Source organism: Cetorhinus maximus, chromosome 2 (genome assembly GCF_964194155.1).
Source record: "Cetorhinus maximus chromosome 2, sCetMax3.hap1.1, whole genome shotgun sequence".
NCBI lineage: Eukaryota > Metazoa > Chordata > Chondrichthyes > Lamniformes > Cetorhinidae > Cetorhinus > Cetorhinus maximus.
Window position 1 is genome coordinate 178043180 of NC_135880.1, and position 24826 is coordinate 178068005.

The following is a 24826-nucleotide window of genomic DNA, read 5'->3' on the forward strand; positions in this document are numbered from 1 at the left end:
ATTTCAATTCCCTTTTGGAAGATACTACTGAAGCTATTTCCATCATATTCATGCAGTGTAGCCAGGGAACCAGGAAACACAACACTTTGCAAAGTAATGTAGTTTTTTAAGTAATATCAAATGAATCAAATATTAAGTGCAAACATCTCTCTTTATATTCCATGTGTATGTACTCCTCCTCCTCCAGGTATCATGCCCTTAGAGGGTGTTGGCAACCATGGACTTCCATTGGTTTGGCCTCTTTGCTTGGCAAAGTACTGCAGTGGTTTGCCATTGCCTTCTGCAGTATGGCTGACCAGAAAACTCTCCCACTCTTACCGCCTGCCATCAGGCTGATAGTCCACCTGTTTGTCCACATTATGAACGCACCTCCCATGGCCATCAAGTCCTGAAGTGGGACTTCAACCCGGAGCTTCCGGTCCAGAGATAGGGGCGCTACCCACTGTGCTGCAAGACCTCCTTCTCCCATGTGCAAGTACTGCACCATAGTACTGAGTTCTGCCTGTGTGTGAAGGGTTTGTTAAATGAGCCTGTGTTCATCAAATGGCTTAGTGGGGAGCCATGGGTTCATGAGCACCCAATCTAGGCTGATGCACCAGTACAGTACTGAGGGAGTGCTGCACTGTTAGAGCTGCTGTCTTTCAGATCAGATATTAAATCCTAGGCACTATCTGCCCTCTCTGGATGTAAAAAGATCCCACGGCCACTACTTGAAGAAGAGCAGGGGAGTTCTCCTGAGGTCCAGTCTAACATTTATCCCTCAATCAATATTACTAGAACAGATTATCTGGTCATTGTCACATTACTGCTTGTGGGAGCTTGCTGTGTGCAATTTGGCTGCTGTGTTTCCTACATTACAACAGTGACTACACTTCAAAAGTAGGTCATTGACTGTAAGATGTTTTGGGGCATCCTGAGGTTACAACAGGTGTTATAGAAATGCAAGTCTTTCTTTACTTTCATTCCATTTTTACTATGTTATTTTCCCTTTGGGTGACCACCTTCCAGTGAAGGACATGTACTCTCAATATTCATACCAGTGTTTGTACATCCTGCCTGGTGTAGTGTTCAATTGTTCTGTGTTGATTGTGTGTGTCTGTTTAATATTGATGTTCGCTGTGCATGTTTGATTAGTTAAGTGTAGAAAACTAAACAAACTGTAGCTAGCTGCTGGTAGCTATGAGCTACAAGTAGGGATCAGTCATTTTAAAGCACCAAGAATAAACCTCTTGTAAATGAAGTTCCTGCACGCACACAACTTGGTGTACCATCTCTGCATTGCTCTGAGGCATTTAAAATGTACGACACCTGGTGCCTCCACTATTGAGAAAGTGGGTGGGTGGTATTTATCCAGACCTCTCTACAAACTTTGGGCAGTTGAAATCATAGAACACAGAAGGAGGCCATTCGACTCTTTATGCCTGTGCTGGCTCTTTGAAAGAACTATCCAATTAGCACCACCACCCCCCCCCCCCACCCACCCCCCCACCCACCCAACTGCTCTTGCCATTGTTTGACGCCATCTGAATTTTCCTTTCCTTAATAGAGAGGTGCCTGCCTTATGGCTCTTTCCATCTTAGAGTGGCTCACATTGGGAAGTGGAGAGTCGGGTGAGGTTACGGTGCAGGGGACTAAAACCTGGCAACAACCCAAAAACATTGCTCCAAAACTCTGTGTGCCATCTTCCTTTCCACCTTTGTGTCTGTCTTCCTTGTTTAAAGTAATATTCCAGAGGAGGCTCTTCAGGATTCTTATGTTTAAGACCCCTTGCCAGATATGTTGACTGTTTATAAAATTAAGACTGGTATGTGATTATTTCATTCCTTGATCTTCCTATGACTATCTATAGATTAGAGTTATTGCCAGCAATCTTGGATGCATCATGCACTTATTTTCAAATTGCTACGGTGGTCAGATTGGTGGTGTTTGATATCGTTAACTCTTTCCAGCACCCCTCCCAGTCTCCCTTTGTCACCTCCTGAATTCAGCACTAAGCTGAGCACTGGCTGTGCATGATGGTTCATCGTAAGAATGTTTCGGCAGGGAGCTCTACCTCCATGTTTCATCTCTGGAACGTGTACCTGATTCAGTAGAGTAAACCAATGTCACTCAGTGCTAGAAAACTGGGACCCCTGGTCTTTATCACGTTAGCAAGGAGAGAGTAAACCGTGCTTCCCGGCGGAGGTCATTGCAAAGTCTGGACAGCCAATATGGCATCACAAAGTCACAAGCACTCCTATATTAGAAGGAAAATTAATGTCGATGTTAAAAATGCATACCAAAGCTACTCCAACATGATGAAACAACTGACTGTGTGTTCCCTTACTGAAAGGCAGTGAAAGCTCTGTCTGGACTTTGCTAGAAAACTCTTGCATCCCACCTTCCATTGCCACTCTCTCTTGCCGCAACCACATGAAAATAAACGTGTGATGGCATTAAGGAGAAAAGGCCCCATTCCTCAAATAAGATATAGAATGAGTAGACTACGCGACAGCCCAATACCCTATTTTAAACTCTCAAATAGTATGTATATGATTGAGAATTTAATGAACTCAACCTGATGACATGTGATTGGACTTTAATACAAAATGCAGAGTGCAGTAGATCTTTCATTTTTATCCTGTAAATTAAGGAGACCTGCATTTTGCGACGTATTATAATTGTATACTGAAATGTTCATAATTGTGCAATCCTTTTATTATTTTATACATTTTAATTTTAATCGTCTATAACTGATATGAATTATGATTACTTGTTTTACTTATATTGTCATCACAATTCAGTACATGCCGCCAGAATGATTTTTTTTAATATACCAATTATCTATTGATCTAATAAGTTAGCACTGCTCTATTTTAAAACCTGTTTTTTAATCAGTCTTTTATGCAAATAAGTTCTATTTTAAATTGAAATGTGCTGCCTGAAAGGGCAGTGGAAGCAGGTTCAACATTAACCTTCAAGAGTGAATTGGACAAATACTTGAGAAGGAAGGATTTACAGGACCACGGGGAGAGAGCATGTGGAGTGGGACTGATTGGATGGCTCTTTCAAAGAGCCAGCACAGACGCGATGGGCCGAATAGTCCCTTTCTGTCTGCATCCTTTTGTTTAATAGGGGAAAAAAATGCTCGATATAATTTTTAATCCTACAGCAACTAGTCAGATGCTGAATTAAAAATGAGTAATTAACTATTGTGTAACTGATGTTAACCACTTGAGTGTTGCACTTTGCCTTCAGTTATGTAATAATTAAGATTTTGTGTTTAATTCAGCATTGAAGAGTTCTATTTTTGGGGGGAGGGCTGGGCAGGGCAACGTTATTCGGCAAACTCACACAAAGCAAACCCAGGGCTACCTTTTCTTCCCAGTGAGAGGAGGAGGTGTGAGTTGCACAATGGAATTCTGAGGCATTATTGCCCCTGGGATCAGCCCTTGATGCTTTCCAGTCCATTCAAGGGTGTTTTCAATCCTTTTATTGCTTCAAGCAATTGACTTGGAGCTGACTGGGGCTCCAATTTTAAAAAAAATTCATTCATGGGATGTGAGCAGCACTTATTGCCCATCACTAGTTGTCCTTGAGGAAGTTTTGGTGAGCTGCCTTCTTGAACCGCTGCAGTCCATGTAGTGCAGGTACATCCACAGTGCTGTTAGGGAGGGAGTTCTAGGATTTTGACCCAGTGACAGTGAAGGAACGGCGATATATTTCCAAGTCAGGATGGTGAGTGACTTTGAGGGGAACTTCCAGGTGGTGGTATTCCCATCTATCTGGTGCCCTTGTCCTTCTAGGTGGTAGTGGTCTTGGGTTTGGAACATGCTGTCTAAGGAGCCTTGGTGAATTCCTGCAGTGCATCTTGTAGATGGTACACACTGCTGCTACTGTGCGTTGGTGGTGGAGGGAGTGGATGTTTGTGGATGTGGTGCCATTCAAGCAGGCTGCTTTGTTCTGGATGGCATCCAGCTTCTTGAGTGTTGTAGGAGCTGCACTCATCCAGGCAAATGGAGAGTATTCCATCGCACTCCTGACTTCTGCCTTGTAAATGGTGGACAGGCTTTGGGGAGTCAGGAGGTGAGTTACTCGTCGCATGATTCCTAGCCTCTGACCAGCTCTTGTAGCCACAGTATTTTTATAGTTAGTCCAATTCAGTTTCTGCTCAATGGTAACCCCCAGGATGTTGATAGTGGGGGATTCAGTGAAGGTAATGCCATTGAATATCAAGGGGCGATGGTTGGATTCTCTCTTGTGGGAGATGATCATTGCCTGACACTTGTGTGGCGTGAATGTTACTTGCCACTTATCAACCCAAGCCTAGATATTGTCCAGGTCTTGCTGCATTTGGACATGGACTGCTTCAGTATCTGAGGAGTCATGAATGGTGCTGAACATTGTGCAATCATCAACGAACATCCCCACTTCTAACTTTATAATGGAAGGAAGGTCATTGATGAAGCAGCTGAAGATGGTTGGGTCTAGGACACTACCCTGAGGAATTCCTGCAGCGATATCCTGGAGCTGAGAGGACTGACCTCCAACAACCACAACCATCTTTCTTTGTGCTAGGTATAACTCCAACCAGCGGAGAGTTTTCTCCCTGATTCCCATTGACTCCAGTTTTGCTAGGGCTCCTTGATGCCACACTTGGTCAAATGCTGCCTTGACATCAAGGGCAGTCACTCTCCACTCTCGCCCCACCTTGGGGGCTCAATTCTTTTGTCCATGTTTGAACCAAGGCTGTAATGAGGTCAGAAGCTGAGTGGCCCTGGCAGAACCCAAACTAGGCATCAGTGAGCAGGTTATTGCTAAGCAAGTGCTGCTTGATAGCACTGTTGATGACCCCTTCCGTTACTTTACTGATGATCGAGAGTAGACTGATGGAAAGGTAATTGGCCGGGTTAGATTTGTCCTGCTTTTTGTGTATGGGATATGCCTGGGAAATTTTCCATGTAGCTAGGTAGATGCCAGTGTAGTGGCTATACTGGAACAGCTTGGCTAGGGGCGTGGCAAGTTCTGGAGCACAAGTCTTCAGTACTATAGCCAGTATGTTATCAGGGCCCATAGCCTTTGCAGTATCCAGTGCCTTCAGCTGTTTCTTGACATCACGTGGAGTGAATCGAATTGGCTGAAGACCTTTATCTGTGATGCTGCGGACCTCCGGAGGAGGCCGAGATGGATCATCCACTTGGCATTTCTGGCTGAAGATTGTTGCGAATGCTTCGGCCTTATCTGTTGCACTGCTGTGCTGGGCTTCTCCATCATTGAGGACCATAATACCACTACGCCATCGCTTCCCCTAGTTGTCTTGCTGTTCCTGTTTGCATGTGAATCCTTGATGCCTCACTACTGTGTGAGTGTGGTGCAGATGGAGCTGTGGATAATGAATTCTAATGCATACTGTGTCATGATCTGCACTGTGCAAGGAGCAACAGGATTCAAGGGAGACATCATTTGTTGACTGTATGGTGAAATCCTTAATCTGCAATGTATATGTCACTGTCTAATAAATCTTGGAATTTTTTTTAAAGCTCTTAGTTAACCTACACAGAGAGGAGAATTATGAAGTTTTTATGTCTTTGTTTTTGGTGAACTTTTAACCCTCTTTATTTACCTATATAATTGTTCAGACAGTTTTTCCAGGTCTGTCCTATGCATTTCTGTTTTAAACATGTTCACGATCCACAGAGTAAATTCTGATGACCATGGGTTTCGCCCTCCTTGGTTTATCAGTCCCCTGCTGTTGTGCTGGGGTCAGGCGTTGGGGTGGGGATGGAGCTAGGCTCGTTTGCTCTGCCAATAGGTGGACCAAACTCCAGATTGGACAGTATCTGCAGGTTGTCTCTGCTTTCTCTTTGCAAAGTGGACTTGTACACAGACAAATAGGTGACGAGGTGTCGATAGATTCATTTACGTACCTACCCTGGGGAGGGATCAAGTTAACAGGTCAATACATGATTTTCTCCGGAGTGCAACTTGTAAAGATTTACAAATGCCTGTTGACCGGCATTGAACGGGTTTTTGAAGAGTTTGTAATATTCTGTTGTGTGTGGCATAAAGAAGTTTTAAAATTTGGAAGCAATTTTCCTTCACTGTTGCAATTTTGCAGCAAAAGCTCATTAAAGGCAAAATAGCCCTTGTTCCCCAGACCCATCTATTGATGATGGGGAGCTTAAACAGACAACATGGGAAGATTGAAGAGGCATAGCAAGGGTCTGGTGTAGTTGAGATTTAAACAGTCAGGTTCTATCAGTTGTGTAGTTGAGCGCCGCTTTTGAAGTAACACCAATCTCAGGGGTTTTCACTTGCAATTTTTGAGAAGTGCACTTAATCTGGCGATTGCCTTGCACTTAACCATCAGGGTATTGTCAATCAGTTGGTTCTCGGCAACTAACTGCTCCGTATTGACAGACTGAAGGAAAGAAGATTTATTGCTGAAAAGAGAGACCTGTTGTAGAAGCTTTTCATCTCTCACTTATCAGGACAAATGCAAGAATGTCAAATTTCAAACGATCACCACAATGTATACTACAGGAGAAATGGGTGCTGATTGTTTGGCAAGTTGACTCTGTTGGCCGAGGTGTTGCCATGGAGAAAGCAACAGGGAACTCTAGGCTCCTTAATCTCCTGGGTATTTCAAGAAAAGGTGTAAGGCTGGAGCTTTTGCAGAGAGTACCTGCATATGAATATATATTACTTCTAGCAAGTGTAAATGAGCCACTTCATGAGTTCAACTGATTATCTTAAATTGTTAATGTAGCTATTAGCACACTCAGGATTGGGCAGCAAGTGCTGCCCAATCACGGAATCACATCTAACAGTAGAAAGATTTATTTAATTAAATCTTGACTCTTATGTTCTGCCTAATTTCCTTGCTATGTGGAACTACTTGGAATGATTGAGGTGGATAGCAGGGATATATTTCAAGGGGAAGCTGGATAAACTCATGGGGGAGAAAGAAATAGAAGGACATGTTGATAGGGTGAGATGAAGTAAGGGCGGGAGGAGGCTCATGTGGAGTATAAAAGCCAGCACAGACTAGTTGGGTTGAATGGCCTGTTTCTGTGCTGTAAAATTCTATACCATTTCTTCCCTTCGCTTCCTCGCTTTTCTGATCATTGGAACATAGGAGCAGGAGTAGATCAGTCAGCCCATCGAGCCTTCTCCGCCATTCAGCAAGATCATGGTTTATCATCCACTTCATTGCCTTTTTCCCACACTATCCCCATATCCCTTACTGACTTAATGCTTTGGTATAGGTCCATCCTCACTTGCACTCTTGCCCAAGTAGCCATTATTTAGGTGTGATCCTTCATGGTTATGAGCACACTATTCAACTGTGGCAATACTCGCATCCCTCATCTGATGTGCAGACACAAGGTACAGCAAACAAAACCCGTGTACTGATTTGCACCAAATCCTGTTCCCCATTACCCCGTGCGTACTGACCGACATTGGCTCCCAGTCCGGCCATGCTTTTAATTTTTAAAATTCTCGTCCTTATTTTCAAAACATTTCATGGCCGCCTCCCTCTCTGTCTCTGTAACCCCCTACAGTGCTCCAGGATAGATGCTTTTGGTCTCTTGAGCATCCCCCATTTTAATAGCTCTGCCATTGTCGGCCGTGCCTTCAGTTGCCTGGACCCTAAGCTCTGGAAATCCCTCCGTAAACCTCTCTGAGTCTTTACCTCTCTTTCCCCCTTTTAAGACGTTCCTTAAAACCTATCTCTTTTTGACCAAGCTTACGAGCGACTCTCCCATTATCTCCTTATTTGGCTTGGTGGCAAAATTTTGTTTGATAATTACCCCTGTGAAGCACCTTGGAATGTTTTACTACCTTAAAGGTGCTATATAACTGAAAGTTTTTGTTGCTGTTGTAACAGGCATTTAGGGCAGGGGTGCTGAGGCCAGATGAGATTCCTACCTGTGCCCCAGGTGATTCACCCCAGGGTTGGCCTGGAGTTTCCAGGAATTGGAAGATCGATCTCCAGGACACTGCTATGTGCAATCCTGGAGAAAAATCATCGGGACATTGAAGAATATTGGGGTTTTTTGGGTCATTTTCTTTGAACTTTTCTCTTTGCCAGATATAAAAAAATATTGAAAACGTGGGTGGAGGGGATAGCTGGTTGGCTGACAGTCAAGCACCATCCAATTGGGTAATGAGTCTTTTTGATTTCCAATTGGCGTTGGAAGGCAGTATGTCACAAGGATGGATGTGTTGGCCGATTAATGGGTGGAGCGTGGGGGCAAGTCATGTGATGAAACCTCCAGGATATACATTTAATCACAATTGGCAACCCTAAAATGCCCCCTTAATTGTATGGCACATGGTGTTGGTTGAAAGTGGGTTTCAGGGCTAGTGGAGGTCGTTAAGTACAATGTTTTGAATTATCCAGTTGAGTCCTATCTTGTCTCGAGTGGATTATTTCTGAAGCCCCTCCTGGATTTGGACCTTCAGAGTTTTGTCATTAGTTACTTTCTTTGAGCCATTTCCTCAGATTAGTAATGGTGTTCAAAATCATGAAGGGTTGCAACAGAGTAAATAAGGGGAAGCTGTTTCCACTGGCAGGAAGGTCAGTAACCTGAGGACACAGATTTGAGAAAATTGGTAAAAGAAACCAGAGGTGGAGATGAGGAGAATTTTGATTTTAATACAGGGAGCTATGATCTAAAAGGATGACTTTCAGAAGAGAATTAGATAAATAATTGGAAAAAGGACAAATTTTCACAGCTATGGGGAAAGAGCAGGCAAGAGTGGGTGTTATGGCACAGCAGATGATAAATGCTGAGCTGTTCAAATCCAAGAGGGAAACTTGAAACAACTGCCACAACTATTTTACAATTTGTATTTATTTCAAGGTGTGTGTCTTGAATTCAGTAGTAATAAGACCACCAAGTCTTATAGGTTTCTTACAAAACTAAATTAAACCTTTATTAATGAAAAAAATGATTTTTAAGCACATACATAGGTTTATAAATTACTACTATGATAACTCCTAGCTCCCCGAGTTAAACTAACTCCCAGTTACACTTCAGTTAAGGCAACAGTAAAACACACAGATTTTAAAAGACCCAGGTAAAGTAACACGATACCCTGAGCAGTTGAATTCAAAGTGAGTTTTCTTCACTTCAGTTCTTGTAGACAGCAGCTTGAGGCTTAGAGGCTGGAGGCTTTTATTCATACTTGTTAGATTTTAGAATGCCTTCCTCTTACACATAACCTCATCTCCTTTATACAGGTTTCTCCCTTTTTAATGTAAATCCCATTGTCCCAATATATCTTTTCAACTCTACTTTTCTGATAATAAAAATCTTTCGTAGCACCAATTTTATCAGCAAGCTTTGGGAAAGATAAACACACTGTTTGGTTTTTTCTGGCTAAGTGTAACATTTCACCACCTCTTTTGGAATTCAAATTACTCTTTATCTAAAAATACAAATTTTCTCTTTCCACCTCACATTCTAAAACTTCAGCCATGTTTATCTATTTTAACATTTCAAACCTAGCTTAATTTCTGATGCATCAAAGCCTTCAGACTAACTGTCTTTAATTCAATTAAATCACACACACATGCATACGCGCACGCACACTATTCCTACCTTATAATAAATTGTAATAACATTATGAAAATTATTATATTTTCCTGACAGTGGGATTAATTGGATAGCTCGTTCAGAGACCTAGCACAGCCATGATGGACCGAAGGGCACATGGGAATCTCTGAACACTACAGATTCCAGAGTTATGGTGCTATTTTACATTACAACAGTGATTAAACAGCAGAAGGACTTGATTGGCTGCAAAGTGCTTTGGGACATCCTGAGATCATGGAAGACACTATATAAATGCAAGTTCTTTCTCTCTTTTTGAATTGCTGAATACATTATTTGGAAGAGGAATAGTAGTGTTGTTCATGTATCGTAACCTAGTGTGTGGCTCATGATGCTGGACTAAAGTCCACCGTTGTTGTTGAACTGTTTGTTTAGATGCTGTGTTGGACTGTATCACAGCATGGTGGGTTGTTACTGCTTGGACTGGGAGCCCAGTGGCTGGGACTTGGTTCTTGACTGTATTAGTTTGCAGGTTTTCAGGTTGGAAAACTTACTTCAGCAGGAGGACCAGGTGAAGTTTGCTGTCCCCTTCTCTTGGCATCATTCCTGACTGTGCATTGACCTACGGCAACATGCCCAGAACACTGGATCCAAGGTCAGGACAGAAGTGAATCTCATATGGAAACTGATGGGTAAACCTGGGGCAGCAGAACCAAGACATTACGTACTGCTTCCTTTGCCCTGGATTACCCAACAGCAGAGTACCGCTGCACAAGCTGGCTCAGGAACCGCCGTGCAAAACAGTGGACATCCATTCCCTTGAAAGTCACGAGAATTATTTCCTGGACTTTGAGACCAACACCTCTCTTGTGGCTTCCTGTGCCATTGAATCTCCTGATGTCCATAGGGAAAACATCCTCTTCAAAGAACACCACTGGCTGACAGCTAACGAAGAACTGCCATTGTCACAGGACCTTTTTAAAAAAAACCCCAAGCACTTGTCTGAAATCCCGTAATCCCTACTGGGAGACACTCCACATCCATACAAACTGCTAACAGCCCCACCTCTCGATGGCTCAACTCCCGGTTGACTGCAAACATCACCAACCGCAACCTGGTAGTTGACCCGATCGGTGAAGTCCCAGGTTTCAAATTTCCACGGAAAACCTGGAAAACTCTCAGCCGCTTGAGGATGGGCCAGGGCAGATGTGGCCACTTTCTCCACAAGTGGAACAAGAGGAACAGCTCAAATTGTGACTGCGGCCATCCAAGCCAGACCATCGGCTACTTACTGAACTCCTACCCCAAGAGATCCATTCATGGTGGCATCACAACCAATCACACTGCATCAGCTGAAGCCGTTGAATGGATTATTAACCTCAATGTCGCACTCCAACTGCTTCCCCAGCCATATGAATAAAAAAAGCAGCAGTATGAGGAACTGGGAAATGTGGAGTATTTGATGGAAACTGGTAAGACATAAATGATCCATGGTATAGTTAAATGCAGCCCCAGAGCATATGGGCAAGTCTCAAAGGTGGACAAGTGTGTTGACCTCTGCTTCACATTGTTGCATGTGGGGTTAATGGGAGTTTCACAGTGGGAGGCTAGGCTGTTCCATAGCCAGCCCAACATGAATGACACCAATAGAGTAATATTAGTACACTCGTGGCAACCAGGTTATGTTGAATGTACACAATCGGGCTAGTTTTCTCCACAAGTTGATGTATCATTTCTTATGTTCCCAGATGTACCCAGTGCTACCCTCCCCGGGCTGCATCTATGCATATCTCATCCATGCCTTTGTTACTTTTAGACTTGACTATTCCATCACTGCCTTTCACTTTCCACACTCTGTATACCTTAATCCATTCCAAAACTCTGCTGCCCATATCCTAGTTTCCACCAACCCGCGTACGCTCATCACCCCTAGTGTTTGTTGCCTTGTGTTGGCTTCTCGCCCACCAGTGCCTCCATTTTAAAATGCCCATACTGCCCCTGTGCCCTCCCTATCCCTGCAACCACCCCAACCTAACAACCCTCCAATTCTGGCCTTTCACCATCCCCAATTTAATCGCTGCACAGTTGCTTTTAGTTGCCTGGGCCCTCTCAAAATGCCTCTACCTAACTTTTAGACCAACCTCTTTCACCAAGCTTTTGATCACCTCCCTAATAGCTCTTTATGACACTTGGTGTCAAATTTGGTTTGACCTGTGAAATACCGTTGGATGTTTTACCGGATTAAAGTTGCGATGTAAAGATTATGGTCTGAGTTTTATAGTGAGCTAATGTTTGCAGACAGCATGAAGTGAGTACACAGTATTTGTAGCATGTCGGTTACTCATGTGAAGGAGCTCAGGAGACATGATTTCCTTTGGATTACAAGGTGTGTTTGAATTCAGTGACAAGATGCAAATCACAATAATGTCACTGCACAGCTGGATCACAGCAGCTGCTGTTCTTGCAATGGCTTTGGAATCAGTCAGTGTGCATGAGTCTTTTGCACTGCCTTGATATTATCATTGTAAATGTGCTGCAGATGTCCTGGATCGGTGGTTCCCAAGGTGTGGTGGGCACGAGGGTCCCCCATGTGGTCCCTGGGTTGGTCCAAAATGCAAGTCACCGAGTCGGTGAGAACAGTTTGACGGACTTTTGACTGCCATGTACAGTCCCAGTTCCCTGGACCGGTGGACACGGCTCTGAAGCCACCTGCTGCCATTCCTAGCAACATACAACTGCGAGGTCGGATTTTCAACAAAGCCGAGGAACTGGCTGAACGTGGAGCCTGACGTGAGGCTGTAGCTCTCCAGCTTGGAAGCAGACATCACTTAATCTTAAGCTGCACCATTCCTCCCATGAATTCTGATGAGTTTTTTTTTCCCAGTGACAAATGAAAGTGGCGGGGGCGGGGGTGGGGGTGGGGGTTGCTGTTGGACTGGCAGACGATGGTCCTGCTGGTGAAAAAGTTTGAGAGCTATTGGCCTAGGAAGAGGGTGACATAATGGACCAGGACTTGCTGAGACAAATCAGAATGATGCTTCACATTATTGATGTGCAAATCATCCACCAACTTGCAGTGAGGGGGGAGTTTTCCCCCGTGAGTTGTGAATTGCCACAAGTTGCTGGATGATTTACACCATTTCACCGTGAGCTTCGCGCAAATAGCATTTCATCCTCAACCTCCTCGTGAGTTTCCTGAAGTTGGAAATCAGGCATTAAATCCACTGCAGAAAGTTAACTTTACACTCTTAATTATTAGACTTAAATCTAGTAATTCAGAGTGTAATTACACGATAGTTGTTAATTACTGCTAATCAACCTTGCTTGCCTAGAAAGTGAACAATTGCAAGTGTGGATTCTCATTCCTTCAGGTTGTGAATTATTGATGGAAAAGTTAAAATGTCAAACAAAGGGAGATAAACTTGTTCTCGTGGCTCCTTGATCCTCGTTATTCTTTGGGATGTGGGTGTAGCTGGCAATGCCAGCATTTGTTGCCCATCCCTTTAATTGCTCTGAATTGAGTGGCTTGCAGTTAAGAGTCAACCACGTTGTTGTGCACCTGGTGTCAGATGTAGGCTAGACTGGGTAAGGGTGGCAGATTTCCTTCCCTAAAGGGCATTAGTGAATGAGATGAGTTTTTACGATAATTGATAGTTTCATGGTCGCCATTACTGAGACTAGCTTTCAATTCCAGATTTTTCACTAATTAATTGAATTTAAATTCTACCAGCTGCCATGGTGGGATTTGAACCCATGTTCCCTGGGTCACTGGATTACTGTCCCAGTGACAGTGCCATTGCATCACCATCTCCCTGTTGATATCATTGAAGAAATCCACGTTGCCACGCCCTTCTCTCTCTCTCTCTTCCTGTGCTGAATTTGACTCTAATTCACAGGATTGCTTTCTCCTCAGTTCTACTGTTTCTTTCTCAATCCTTCAATCACATTGGTTACAGAGAGAGACTGCGTATCCCGTCATTCACCGAGGCCTCAGATGCACTGTTGCCCTAGCCGCACTGTTACCAGCTTACACTCCCAGCCATCCTGTGGGCTAAATGCTTTCCGCTGAAGGGCGCGGGAGCAAGTCTAATTAACAGCTCATCACGAGATGCCCCACCCCAGCAAACTCAGGACCCCAATACGCTAACATAGTCTTTCTTGGCTGTCGTCATTTAAGTAACAGCAGTCCTTTTCCATACTTTATTCAAATTGTTGGGATGGTGGGGGGAAGAGAGGGAAGAAATGGCAGAAGTGCAGTAATGGCGTTTGCACTGGTCGATGCTTTAATGGCAACAACCTCTTTGCTGACATGAGGTTCAAGTGTAAAATCAGTGTGATCAATGGTGGACATTTTGGGTTGACAAATGTTAGAGAACCTGGTTAGTTTTTTTTTTGTGTGATTTTTTTTTTTACATATGAAGTGCAATGACCTGTGACTTCTGACATGCACTCTGGTTGTCTGTGTTTTGGATGATGTTATTCTGTCTGGGACATACGCACACACCAGCCTGCCGTACACTCTGGAGAAAAGACGTTTGCAGATGGTGTTCCTTTATCCTCTAATTCTTGTAAAAAGCTCATAACCTTTTTGACTCTAATTAGATTGCGACCCCTGAGAAGAAACCTTTGTATTTTGACACTGAAGATCCCTTCAGTGATGGTTTCATTAAGTTAGTATTTTATTCTTGTTCCTTTTTTTCCCTTTATAAATTTGTGTTTTTAAGTCTAAAATTAAAAGCCGCTGACTTTAGGGGCATTGGGATAATGGTAGACCATTCAGCCCCTTGAGCCTGTTCTGCTAGGAGCTAGTCGGAGGTCTGTGATTTTTAAAAAAGGCCCATCAATGAGCTGCTTAACATGGTTTGAATTTTACCAGCCCTTTGGGGACACGCTGGGAGGTGGGAAACCTGTAAAATGGTGAGGGAAGGCAGAAGGTGGAGTTGTACTCCTGCCATCTTGCCATCCTGTGAGCGGTGGGAAAGGCGGAGTACGGTTCACCTGCCCAGAGGCCAATTAAGCCACTTAAATGGCCAACTAAAGGCCTCCTTCCGCTGCCACTCATATTCTAACAGTGATGGGAGTTGTGGTGGGGGGTGGTCCTCTGTTGTGTGGGGAGACCACCAGGTAACCCCAGCCGCCCAACCCCCACCCCCCGATGGGCTCCTAGAGTGGGGGGGGGGGGGAGGGGGGGGGATGGGGAGGGAGGCCTCCTGTTCGGGAAGGCCCCCCACACCCCCTGCCCCATGGCAATGGCTGCTCCCACAACAACAGCATTACTTGTCCTTATCAAACCCCACCCCACTCTCCCTCCCTCTCTCTCTCTCCAGGGCCTGCCTGACTTCAAACCGCACTTACTGGTTGGAGGGCGACCATTGCGTCCTCTTCTTCCAGATGCAGTCCTAGCAGCGGCCACCGCTCCTGGCTGAGCCACTGGCTGTCCGATTGGCCAGCAGTTCCTAAGGGACAGGTGGATGTCCTGAATAGAGATGGCAATAGAGCCAATGAAATACTTTTGAAATATAGTCACTGTTGCAATGTGTGGGACTCAGTGGACCTTTCTAAGAGCCTCCTCAGGCATAACGGGCTGAATGACTACCGATGCTCTAAGATTCTATGAGTCCTTTCCTCTCAGCTTAACGGATCAAGGTCATGAGTTCAGTTGCTGTAGCTCATTTCACTCGGATTGTTAAACAGGGGAGTTGCTACTATGAATGTCGAGAGAGAGCCAGAGGTTGGAACTATATTAATACTTTCTAAAGAAATGGCCAATGCATATCTTCCATAGTCCTGCAGTCCCTCAGTAACAAACATTCTCTCTCCTTCAAAAAAAAACCTCTTCATTGAAAGTCGTATTGCATATGCACTGTGAGCCTGGAGTTTAGAAGAATGAGAGGTGATCTCACTGAAATGTATAAAATTCTTAGAGTGTTTGACAGGGTAGACGTTGAGATGTTGTTTTCACCTTGGCTGGGGAGTCTGGAACTAGGGGTCGCAGTCTCAGGATAAGGGGTTGGCCATTTAAGATTGAAATGAAACTGCAGTTTAAATTGCAAACTTTGGATGGTTCCAACTGTGTTACATCAATGGTCACCCAGAAACAGTTAGAAGAATTAAAACCACTTCTAACTTAGAACCATAGAACCATAGAAAAGTTACAGGAGGAGGCCATTCGGCCCATCTTGTCCATGCCAGCCTGAGGACACCCAAGTGCCCTTTCTAATCCCACTTTCCTGCACCTGGTCCATAGCCCTGCAGCTTACAGCACTTAAAGTGCAGATCCAGGTACTTTTTAAAGGAGTTTAGAGTTTCTGCCTCTACCACCAACTTGGGCAGCGAATTCCAGACACCCACTACTCTCTGCGTAAAAACGTTATTTCTCATGTCCCCCCTACATCTTCTGCCACTTATCTTGAATCTATGTCCCCTGGTTTTAGAATTCTCCACCAAGGGAAACAATTTTATCCTGTCCCCTCATAATTTTGTACACCTCAATCAAGTCACCTCTCAGCCTTCTTTGTTCTAAGGAAAATAGCCCCAACCTATCCAATCTCTCCTCGTAGCTACACTTTTCTAACCCTGGCAACATTCTTGTAAACCTCCTCTGCGCTCTCTCCAGAGCTATTACGTCCTTCCTGTAATGTGGTGACCAAAACTGCACACACTACTCCAGTTGTGACCTCACCAGTGTTTTATACAATTCCAACATTATATCCTTACTTTCATATTCTATACCTCTGCCAATGAAGGAGAACATTCCATATGCCTTCTTTACAACCTTGTGTACTTGAACTGCTGCCTTCAGGGACCTGTGTACTTGTACACCAAGATCTCTCACTTCATCTACCCCTCTTAGTATATTCCCATTTATTGTGTAATCCCTGTAACTGTTTGACCTCCCTAAATGTATGATCTCACACTTCTCTATGTTAAAATCCATCTGTCACTTTGCCGCCCTCTCCACCAACCCATCTATATTGTTTTGGAGATTATGGCTATCCTCTACACTATCCACTACTCAGCCAATCTTTGTGTCATCTGCAAATTTCCCAATCGTGCCCCCCACATTCACGTCCAAATCGTTAATATATAACACAAACAGCAAGGGTCCCATCACCGAGCCCTGTGGAACACCACTTGAGACAACTTTCCATTCGCAAGGGCATCCATCAACCATTACCCTTTGTTTCCTGTTACAAAGCCAACCTTTTATCCAGTTTGCCACATTACCCTGAATCCCACGGGCTTTTACTTTCCTGACCAATCTGCCATGTGGGACCTTGTCAAATGCCTTGCTAAAATCCATGTACACAACATCCACTGCACTACCTTCATCAACCCTTCTTGTCACTTCCTCAAAGAATTCAATCAAACTTGTGAGGCAAGACCTTCCTTTAACAAATCCATGCTGACCATCCCTGACTAGTCCATGCCTTTCCACATGACAGTTAATCCTATCTCTCAGGATTGATTCTTCTCATTTGCTCACCACCAATGTAAGACTAACTGGCCTATAATTGTTTGGCATTTCCTTTGATCCCTTTTTAAACAATGGAACTACGTTTGCATTTCTCTAGTCCTCCGGTACCTCCCCTGTATCTAGTGAAGATTGGAAAATCATCCTCAGAGCATGTGCTATCTCCTCCCTGACTAATCCATCTGGCCCTGGTGACTTATCAACTTTCAAGGATTTCAACCCTTCGAGTACTTCCTCTCTCTTTATGACTATCCCGTCCAATATCTCGCAGTGTTTCTCCTGGACTACTATATCTACATCCCCCCTTTCCTTTCTGAACACGGAGACAAAATATTCATTCAAAACCCTTCCCACAGCCTCTGCATCTACACACAAGTTTCCATCTTCATCTCTGATAGGTCCCACTTTTTCCTTATCTAACCTTTTAGCATTAATGTATTGGTAAAACATCTTTGGGTTATCTTTAACTTTACTTGCTAATCTTTTCTCATGCCCCCTCTTTGATTTCCTTATTTCCTTTTTTACTTTGTCCCTGCACTTCCTATATTCGTCTAGGCTATCAGCAGTGCTTAGTTCTTTGTGCCTATCGTATGCTTTCTTTTTCTGTTTGATCTTCCCCTGTATTCCTCTAGACAACCAGGGGGGTCTAGATTTGGCAGTACCACTCTTATTTTTGTAGGGGACATGTCTACTTTGTACAATTAGGATCTTGCTTTTTACTGCTTCCCACTGGTTTTCCACTGTTTTATCCTCCAGCAGTGCTGTCCAGTCCACCTCAGCCAAGTCCTTTTGCCTTCCCCCAGTTCAAGACTTTTACTCCTGCCTTATCTCTGTCCTTTTCCATGGTAATGCTAAATCTAATGGAATTGTGATCACTGTCCCTGATATGGTCGCCAACTGTCACTTCACCCACTCGCCCTTCTTCGTTCCCCAAGCATAGGTCTAGAATTGCATCTCCTCTCGTTGGATTTGTCACTAATTGGTTGAAAAAATTTTCCTGGACACATTGCATGAATTTTTCTCCCTCAGTGCCCCTTATATTGTTTGAATCCCAGTTGATATTAGGATAGTTGAAGTCTCCTACTATTGTTGCCCTCTTGTTCTTACAAGCAGAAATTTGCCTACATATTTGTTCTTCTATCTCCCTTTCACTATTTGGGGGTCTGTAGTATACTCCCAGTAGTGTGACTGTCTCTTTTTTATTTCTGAGCTCAATTCATAAAGCCTCGTTTGTTGGCCCATTTAGTATATCATCCCTTCTCACAGCTGGAATTGATTCTTTAACCATTAGTGCTACCACCCCCCCTGCTCTCCTTTTTTATCTCCTACTCTATCGTGTCTGAAGACTCTATAACCAGGGATATTAAGCTGCCAGTTTTGTCCCTCCTTTAGCCAGGTCTCCGTTATAGCAATGACATCCTGCTGCATGTGTCTACCTGTGGCCTTAACTCATCTACCTTGTTTGTAATACTCCTTGCATTGAAGTATAAACAGTTTAACCCCATCAATTTCCCTTGCTGGACACTTTGTAAACTTTGCTTCTCCTGTAACTCCATGTCTATCACAACGTCCCTAGCTAATGTTCTACCACCATTTTTCTGATCTGAATCTGACCTAGCTGATCCTACTCCTGGGATCCCATCCCCCTGCCACACTAATTTAAATACTCGCCAACAGAACTAGCAAAAGCCTCCGCAAGGACACTGGTCCCAGTTCTGCCTGGGTGCAGCCCGTCTGGTTTGTATAGGTCCTACCTTCCCCAGAACCGGTCCCAGTGCCTCAAGACTCTGAATCCCTCCTGGCTACACCATCGCTCCAGCCACATGTTCATTTGATCTATCCTCTTATTCCTGCTCTCGCTAGCACGTGGAACTGGGAGTAATCCTGAGATTACTACATTTGAGGTCCTGCATTTTAATTTATCTCCTAACTTCCTGTACTGAGCTTGCAGGTCCTCATCCCTTAGTTTTACCTATGTTGTTGGTACCAATGTGTACCACGACCACTGGCTGTTTACCTTCCCTCCCCAGAATGTCCTGCAGCGCTCCGTGACATCCTGGCACCTGGGAGGCAACATACCATCCTTGATCCACATTTGCGGCCACAGAAGTGTCTGTCTGTGCTCCTAACTATTGAATCCCCTATCACTATTGCCCTGCCACTTGTTTTCCTCCTGTCCCTCTGAGCAGCAGAGCCACCCATGGTGCAGTGAACTTGGCTGTTGCTGCTTTACCCCTGAGAGGCCATCCCCCCCCACAGTATCCAAAGCGGCATATCTGTTAGAGAGGGAGATGACCACAGGGGACTCCTGCACTACCTTCCTGAGCCTTTTACTGTTCTTGATGGTCACGCATTCCCTTTCTGCCTGTGTAATCTTCCCTGTGGTGTGACCACCTCGCTAAACGTGCTATCCACGACTTGCTCAGCATCACCGATGCTCCACAATGAGTCCACCCGCAGCTCCAGCTCCGAAATCCGGTTAGCTAGAAGCTGCGTTTGGACACACCTTCCGCACACATGGTCACCAGGGACGCTAGAAGCCTAATTTCCCACATTCTGCAGGAGGAACATATCACGGGTCTGAGTTCTCCTGCCATGACGTCCCTCTCGGTTAAGCTAGTTACTCCCTTAAAAAATACGCTAGCTCGGGGCCTTATTTATATTAGCTAGGAACCTTGTTTCTTGACTAATTATACTTGTACAGTACTATATACTTTTTTTTAGCTCCTACCTCAGTATTAAGCAATGAATAACTTTAATAGATTGAAAAAAAAACTCACCAGGATTAACTCACCAATCAGCTGCATTTTTTAAAAATCCACTTTCAGAAGAGTGTCCCTCGCAGGTCTGGTGCACTCCTGAAGGTACTGCCTCTCCCTCTCTCTCTCTTTTGTTTTGGTTTGAGGAGGAGGGAGGGATGGAAACACTAAAGCAATGTAATGTTTGGGGTTATTCCGTTCTTTGACAGTGGGTCCTCCTCGATCCCCTTCTGAGTTGTGGTGACTGCGCTGACTTCTCCCAGAATGCTTCTCAGTCACTTCTCACTGCCGCCCTCTGAGTAACTATTGTACAGACCCCGACCGAACACCCCCTCCTCCATGGGACTCCCCACAGGGCTTCACTGCCCAGGGCTCGGCCCGACCCAACACCGCCCACCCCCCCCTCCCCAACAATCCTACCCACTCCCACCCCCAACAACCATACCCACTCCCACCCCCAACAATCCTACGCACTTACCTTATATATTTACCTTCCCCCTGGCTTGTCGAGGATCTTTAAAACCTGGCTGGACTTCTAAACTTACCTGTTTTGTGGCAGCTAGTGTCGTAAAAAAGGGGGCAGTGTTTACCTACCTGCAACCCGACAGCCCTCAGCGCTAGGCTCCGTCCCCAGGGTAGGAATTTTTGAGCGGCGTGGCAATCCGACTCGACGCCCATAAATGACGTAGAAAGCTCGAGGGGCTGTCTGGCCAACTCCTGCTCCCATTTCTTATGTTGTGAAGTTCACGTGGTTTTTAATGTTGGATTACAACTCAGACCAAAAACATCCTGCTCAGGTCTTACCAAGAACGTGACTGTCTTCTTGACTCCAATCTCCTTTCATCCAACAGCTCGTTCTTGCTGAATTGACTGTTGGGTGTCCTCTTTGGCCCAGAACTCAGCTTCAAACCTGTTCTTTTCATCAACAGACTGCTTATTCTATTGCCTCACCAGCCCCCCTTCTTATCCCTGTAATCTCCTCCAGGCCCACAACTCTCGGAGATCTCTGTGCTCCTCCAAACCTGGCCTCTTGCGCATTGCCAGATCTTTATCACTCCATCACTGGTGGAGCTGCCTGGGGCTGAAGTTTGGGAATTCCCTCCCTAAACCTTTCCAGCTGTCTGTCTTCCTTTAATGCATGCATTCGATCCTATCTCTTTGACCGAGTCTTAGGTCACCTGACCTAATATTTCCTTGCATGGCTCGGGTTAAATTTTTATTTGATAAATGCCCCTGTGAAGTACTTTGGGACATTTTACTATGTCGGTTTAAGAAGATGTTGTTCCATCCATCCACCCCTCCATTGTTGCCGATTGCTGCTTTCCCTCGCTTTCTCTGTTGCTGAACCCTTCAGCTGTGCATTTTCTCCATTCCCTCCAAACCTGGCTTCGCCAGTGTCTCTTTGGTAATGCGCTGCACCCTATACAAACTCCACTGCGTCATGTCCTGCTTAACATAACTCCTGACCTCGCAATGGTTTCCTGTGAGCCCTCGCAGGTTGGATTCAAGTTCTTTTTGTTGTATAATAAATCCCTGTTCTCTTTTTTGTTTTGGCCGGCGCTGACACGATGGGCAGAATGGCCTCTTTCTGCACTGTAACCTTTCTATGATTCTATTCCTGCATCAACTAGAAAGTGGACAATTCATTGCCCAGTTGGATAATTCTTGTCTTGTTGGTCAAACAGCCTTTCTCTCCCCATCACTAACATTTTTATAAAACTAATATAAAAAAACTGTTCGAGAAAAAAACCAGGAAAAAAAAAACGTGATTTTTTTTTTCATGCCCCTGTTATTTTTCTCCCAAGCTCTGCTTGCAGCAGTGTCTTGGTGATGATACCAGAGCAGAACAACCTCGAGAGTTGGCAATCCCAATCCCAAACTACATCCTTTTGTCCCCTTACTTTGTCCCCTAGTGAAGTTACATCTAAGAGAAGCTTGAGTTTGTTTAATTATGGTATTTAAGGATTGAATAATTTGTGTGTGTTTAATATGAAAAGCTGACTTATGGTCTTTGCTGTGGATTTAGAGGTGAAGGTGCTGGCGTTCGAAGGATTGTTTTGTGGACAGCAATTCTTACTTCCATTGATTTGAACTGTTCCATGCTCTGCAGCTCAAGTTAAGGCAGGGTCAGGGGAGGGGTCAGGCTGGAGCCCCCTGTGCATACTCTTTGCATTAGCCTCTGAAAGTCCTGCCACGCAGTAGACCAATGTTCAAGGGAGATGTTGATACGTGAGCAGGCTAGGCAGTGTAAGAACATTTGCAAACAACACATGATAAAACCTCCTGGATTACAGCCAACCAGCATTGGCAGCTCTCCTCCAGCCTCTTCTCTCAATGTCGACTTCCACCTTGCCTTTGGCCGTACTCCTGAGTGCGTGGGAGGCTTTGTTATTTTCCTACAATTGTGACTGCATTTCAAAAAGTACTTCTTTGCAAAGTGCTTTAGGATCCCCTGAGGTTGTGATAGGCGCTATAGAAATGCAAGTTGTTGCATGAAACTTAAGGTTCTTAACACGTTAGCGAAATCAGCTGTGAACACTTTCTTCATCGAGTTTTCTAGTGTTTTGAACAAATATAGAAACTTAAAGTCATAATTGATTCTCATGTACTCAGTGATGCTTCTTGACTTCTCTGGTGATGAGAACTGTAGGAAATGCAGAACACAACACGTTTGTTCAAAGTGAAGCAATTTTCAGGAGCAGTGTTTTGCTAATCTCGTTTCCCTTGTACACTAACTTCCCATTTTCAGGTTTTTTTTTTTTTAGCCAATTTTGAGTATGAAACAAGCTGATCAGTAAAACCTAGCTTTCACCATTAACTTTTGAGGCGAGATTAAATTCTTGTACTTCAACTCTGTCCCCAGCAGAAGAGACATCAATCAGCTGAATAAAGCCTCCTTCACAATGGACAGTATTAAAGAAAGTGATACTGAAATCTCTAATGAAATGAAATCTTTTGTCTGGTTATCGCCCAGACGCACAGTGCTCTCAGAGCTAATTATAACACCGTTTCTGATTGGTTTCTATCTCCTGATATGGGGGAGGGGGTGGTGGGTAACTTCTGTTATTGGCCTGTAGTTTTTTTTCACATGTAGGTTTTAGTTAATTGGAATTGTATCAACATTTAAGGTTTAAAAAAAAATAGAATCGAGATTTTTTCTATTCTGTCATGGATGTTGCTGGCAAAGCCAGCATTTGTTGCCCATCCCCAATTGCCCTTGAACTGAGTGGCTTGCTAGGCTATTTCAGAGGGCAGCTAAGGGTCGACCACATCACTGTGGGTCTGGAGTCACATGAGGGCCAGACCAGATAAGGATGGCAGATTTCATTAGTGAACCAGATGGGATTTTACAACAACAATCAATGATAGTTGTCATGGGCACCGTTACTGAGACCAGTTTATTTTCCAGATTTATTAATTGAATTTAAATTCCACCAGCTGCTGTGGGATTTGAACGTGCGTCCCCAGAGCATTAGCCTGGGCCTCTGGATTATTAGTCCGGTGACATTACCAAGAGGTCACTGTCTTCCCTATATTTATTATAGCTAGATTGCCTCCTGGTGTGTTTTTGTTTTCTCAGAATTGTGCAGTACATATTCAGGTAGGGCCGTCTGTGACCAGAGTCCTGGAAAATGCCTGGCTTGGCTGGATGGCTTGTTCATTGTCCTGGGGCAATCATGTACATCCTTTGTTAGTAACTTTGCATTTCCCTAGCTAATTGGAAAAAGTAATGAACATAATCAGCCTTCACAATAGTGACGGTGAAACCTGGTTCCTTTGAAATGTCTATCAACGTGAAGCAATTGCCTTTAGTGGGGCAGGTGTTTTTGGTAAAGTGTTTATCTTCAGTCACGATCAGAATTATTTTTATGTTTGATTCTTAGGAGGAAAGAGTACAGGACTTTTGGTAGCTACCAGTCTGTCTGCTAAATTGGCACAACATAATTATTAAGTAATTTCATCTAGAAATACCTTTTATATTTCCAAACAACTCAACAACCACAACAACTGGCATTGGTGTAGCACCTTTTAATGTGGAAGATTATCCAATGCATTCCCCTGTAAGCTTTTACCTTGGGGACATGTCTCTTATTGGGCAGACCATGAAAGCCTAGGTGTGTGTATCCACGGCATCACAACCTTCACCAACGCAACATCTTTCCAATAAAAACAAATCTGTCTGTTTGTTCTGCATTTCATAAACCCACATGGATTTTGATCTTTGCCCTCAATTAATTCTCTTGAATTACAAACCATTTCATCATCGAGTTATACTTCTGATTGGTAATTTCTAGGGTTTCAGGCTGGTCTTTCATCCAGTATCCTATATAGCATGTTTTCCATTAATTACAACCATCCACCTCCTGCTTCAAACCACACAAGTGACAGCCAAGGTACTTTACGGTGTGCCTTGGTATACATATGAGGGAAGGATTGACAGGCTGAGTCTCTTTCCTCTTGAAAAAAGGCGGCTGACAAGTAACCTAATAGAGGTCATTAAAATTCTGAAAGGCTTTGATAGAGTGGACACAGAGAGATTGTTTCCTCTTTTGGGGAAGAGCATAACTGGAGAGCTATTGGTGTAAGATAGTCACCAATAAATCCGATAGGGAATTCAGAAGAAACTTCTTCATGGAGTGGTTGAAGCAAATAGTATAGACACATTTAAGGGAAAGCTGGACAAGCTTAAGAGGGAGAAGGAAATAGAGGGTTACAATGGTAGGTTTAGATGACGAAAGATGGAAGAGGCTCGAGTGGAGCATAAACACCAACATGGACTGGTTGGCTGAGTGCCATATATCCTATGTAATCCTATGTTCCTGAATGTCCCATCCATGCTTTTGTTGTGTCTAGACTTGATTATTCCATTGCCCTTCCGGCTGGTTCTCTAAGACTGAGCTTGTCCAAATTGCTGCTGACTGTGCCTTAAATCACACTAACTTGTCACCTGTGTGCTCATTGATCTACAATGGTTCACAGTTAAACAATACTTGTTAAAGTTCACTTCTTTGTTTTCAAATCCTTCCATGGTCTCACCTATCTTTATAATC

General features: G+C 44.1%; 1 protein-coding gene across 2 annotated transcripts in view; it reads left to right on the forward strand.

Moving 5' to 3' along the window:
* The window catches only part of LOC144667940 (coronin-2A-like), a 164832-nt gene that overhangs the window by 24440 nt on the left and 115566 nt on the right, over positions 1–24826 (forward strand). The window lies entirely within an intron of this gene.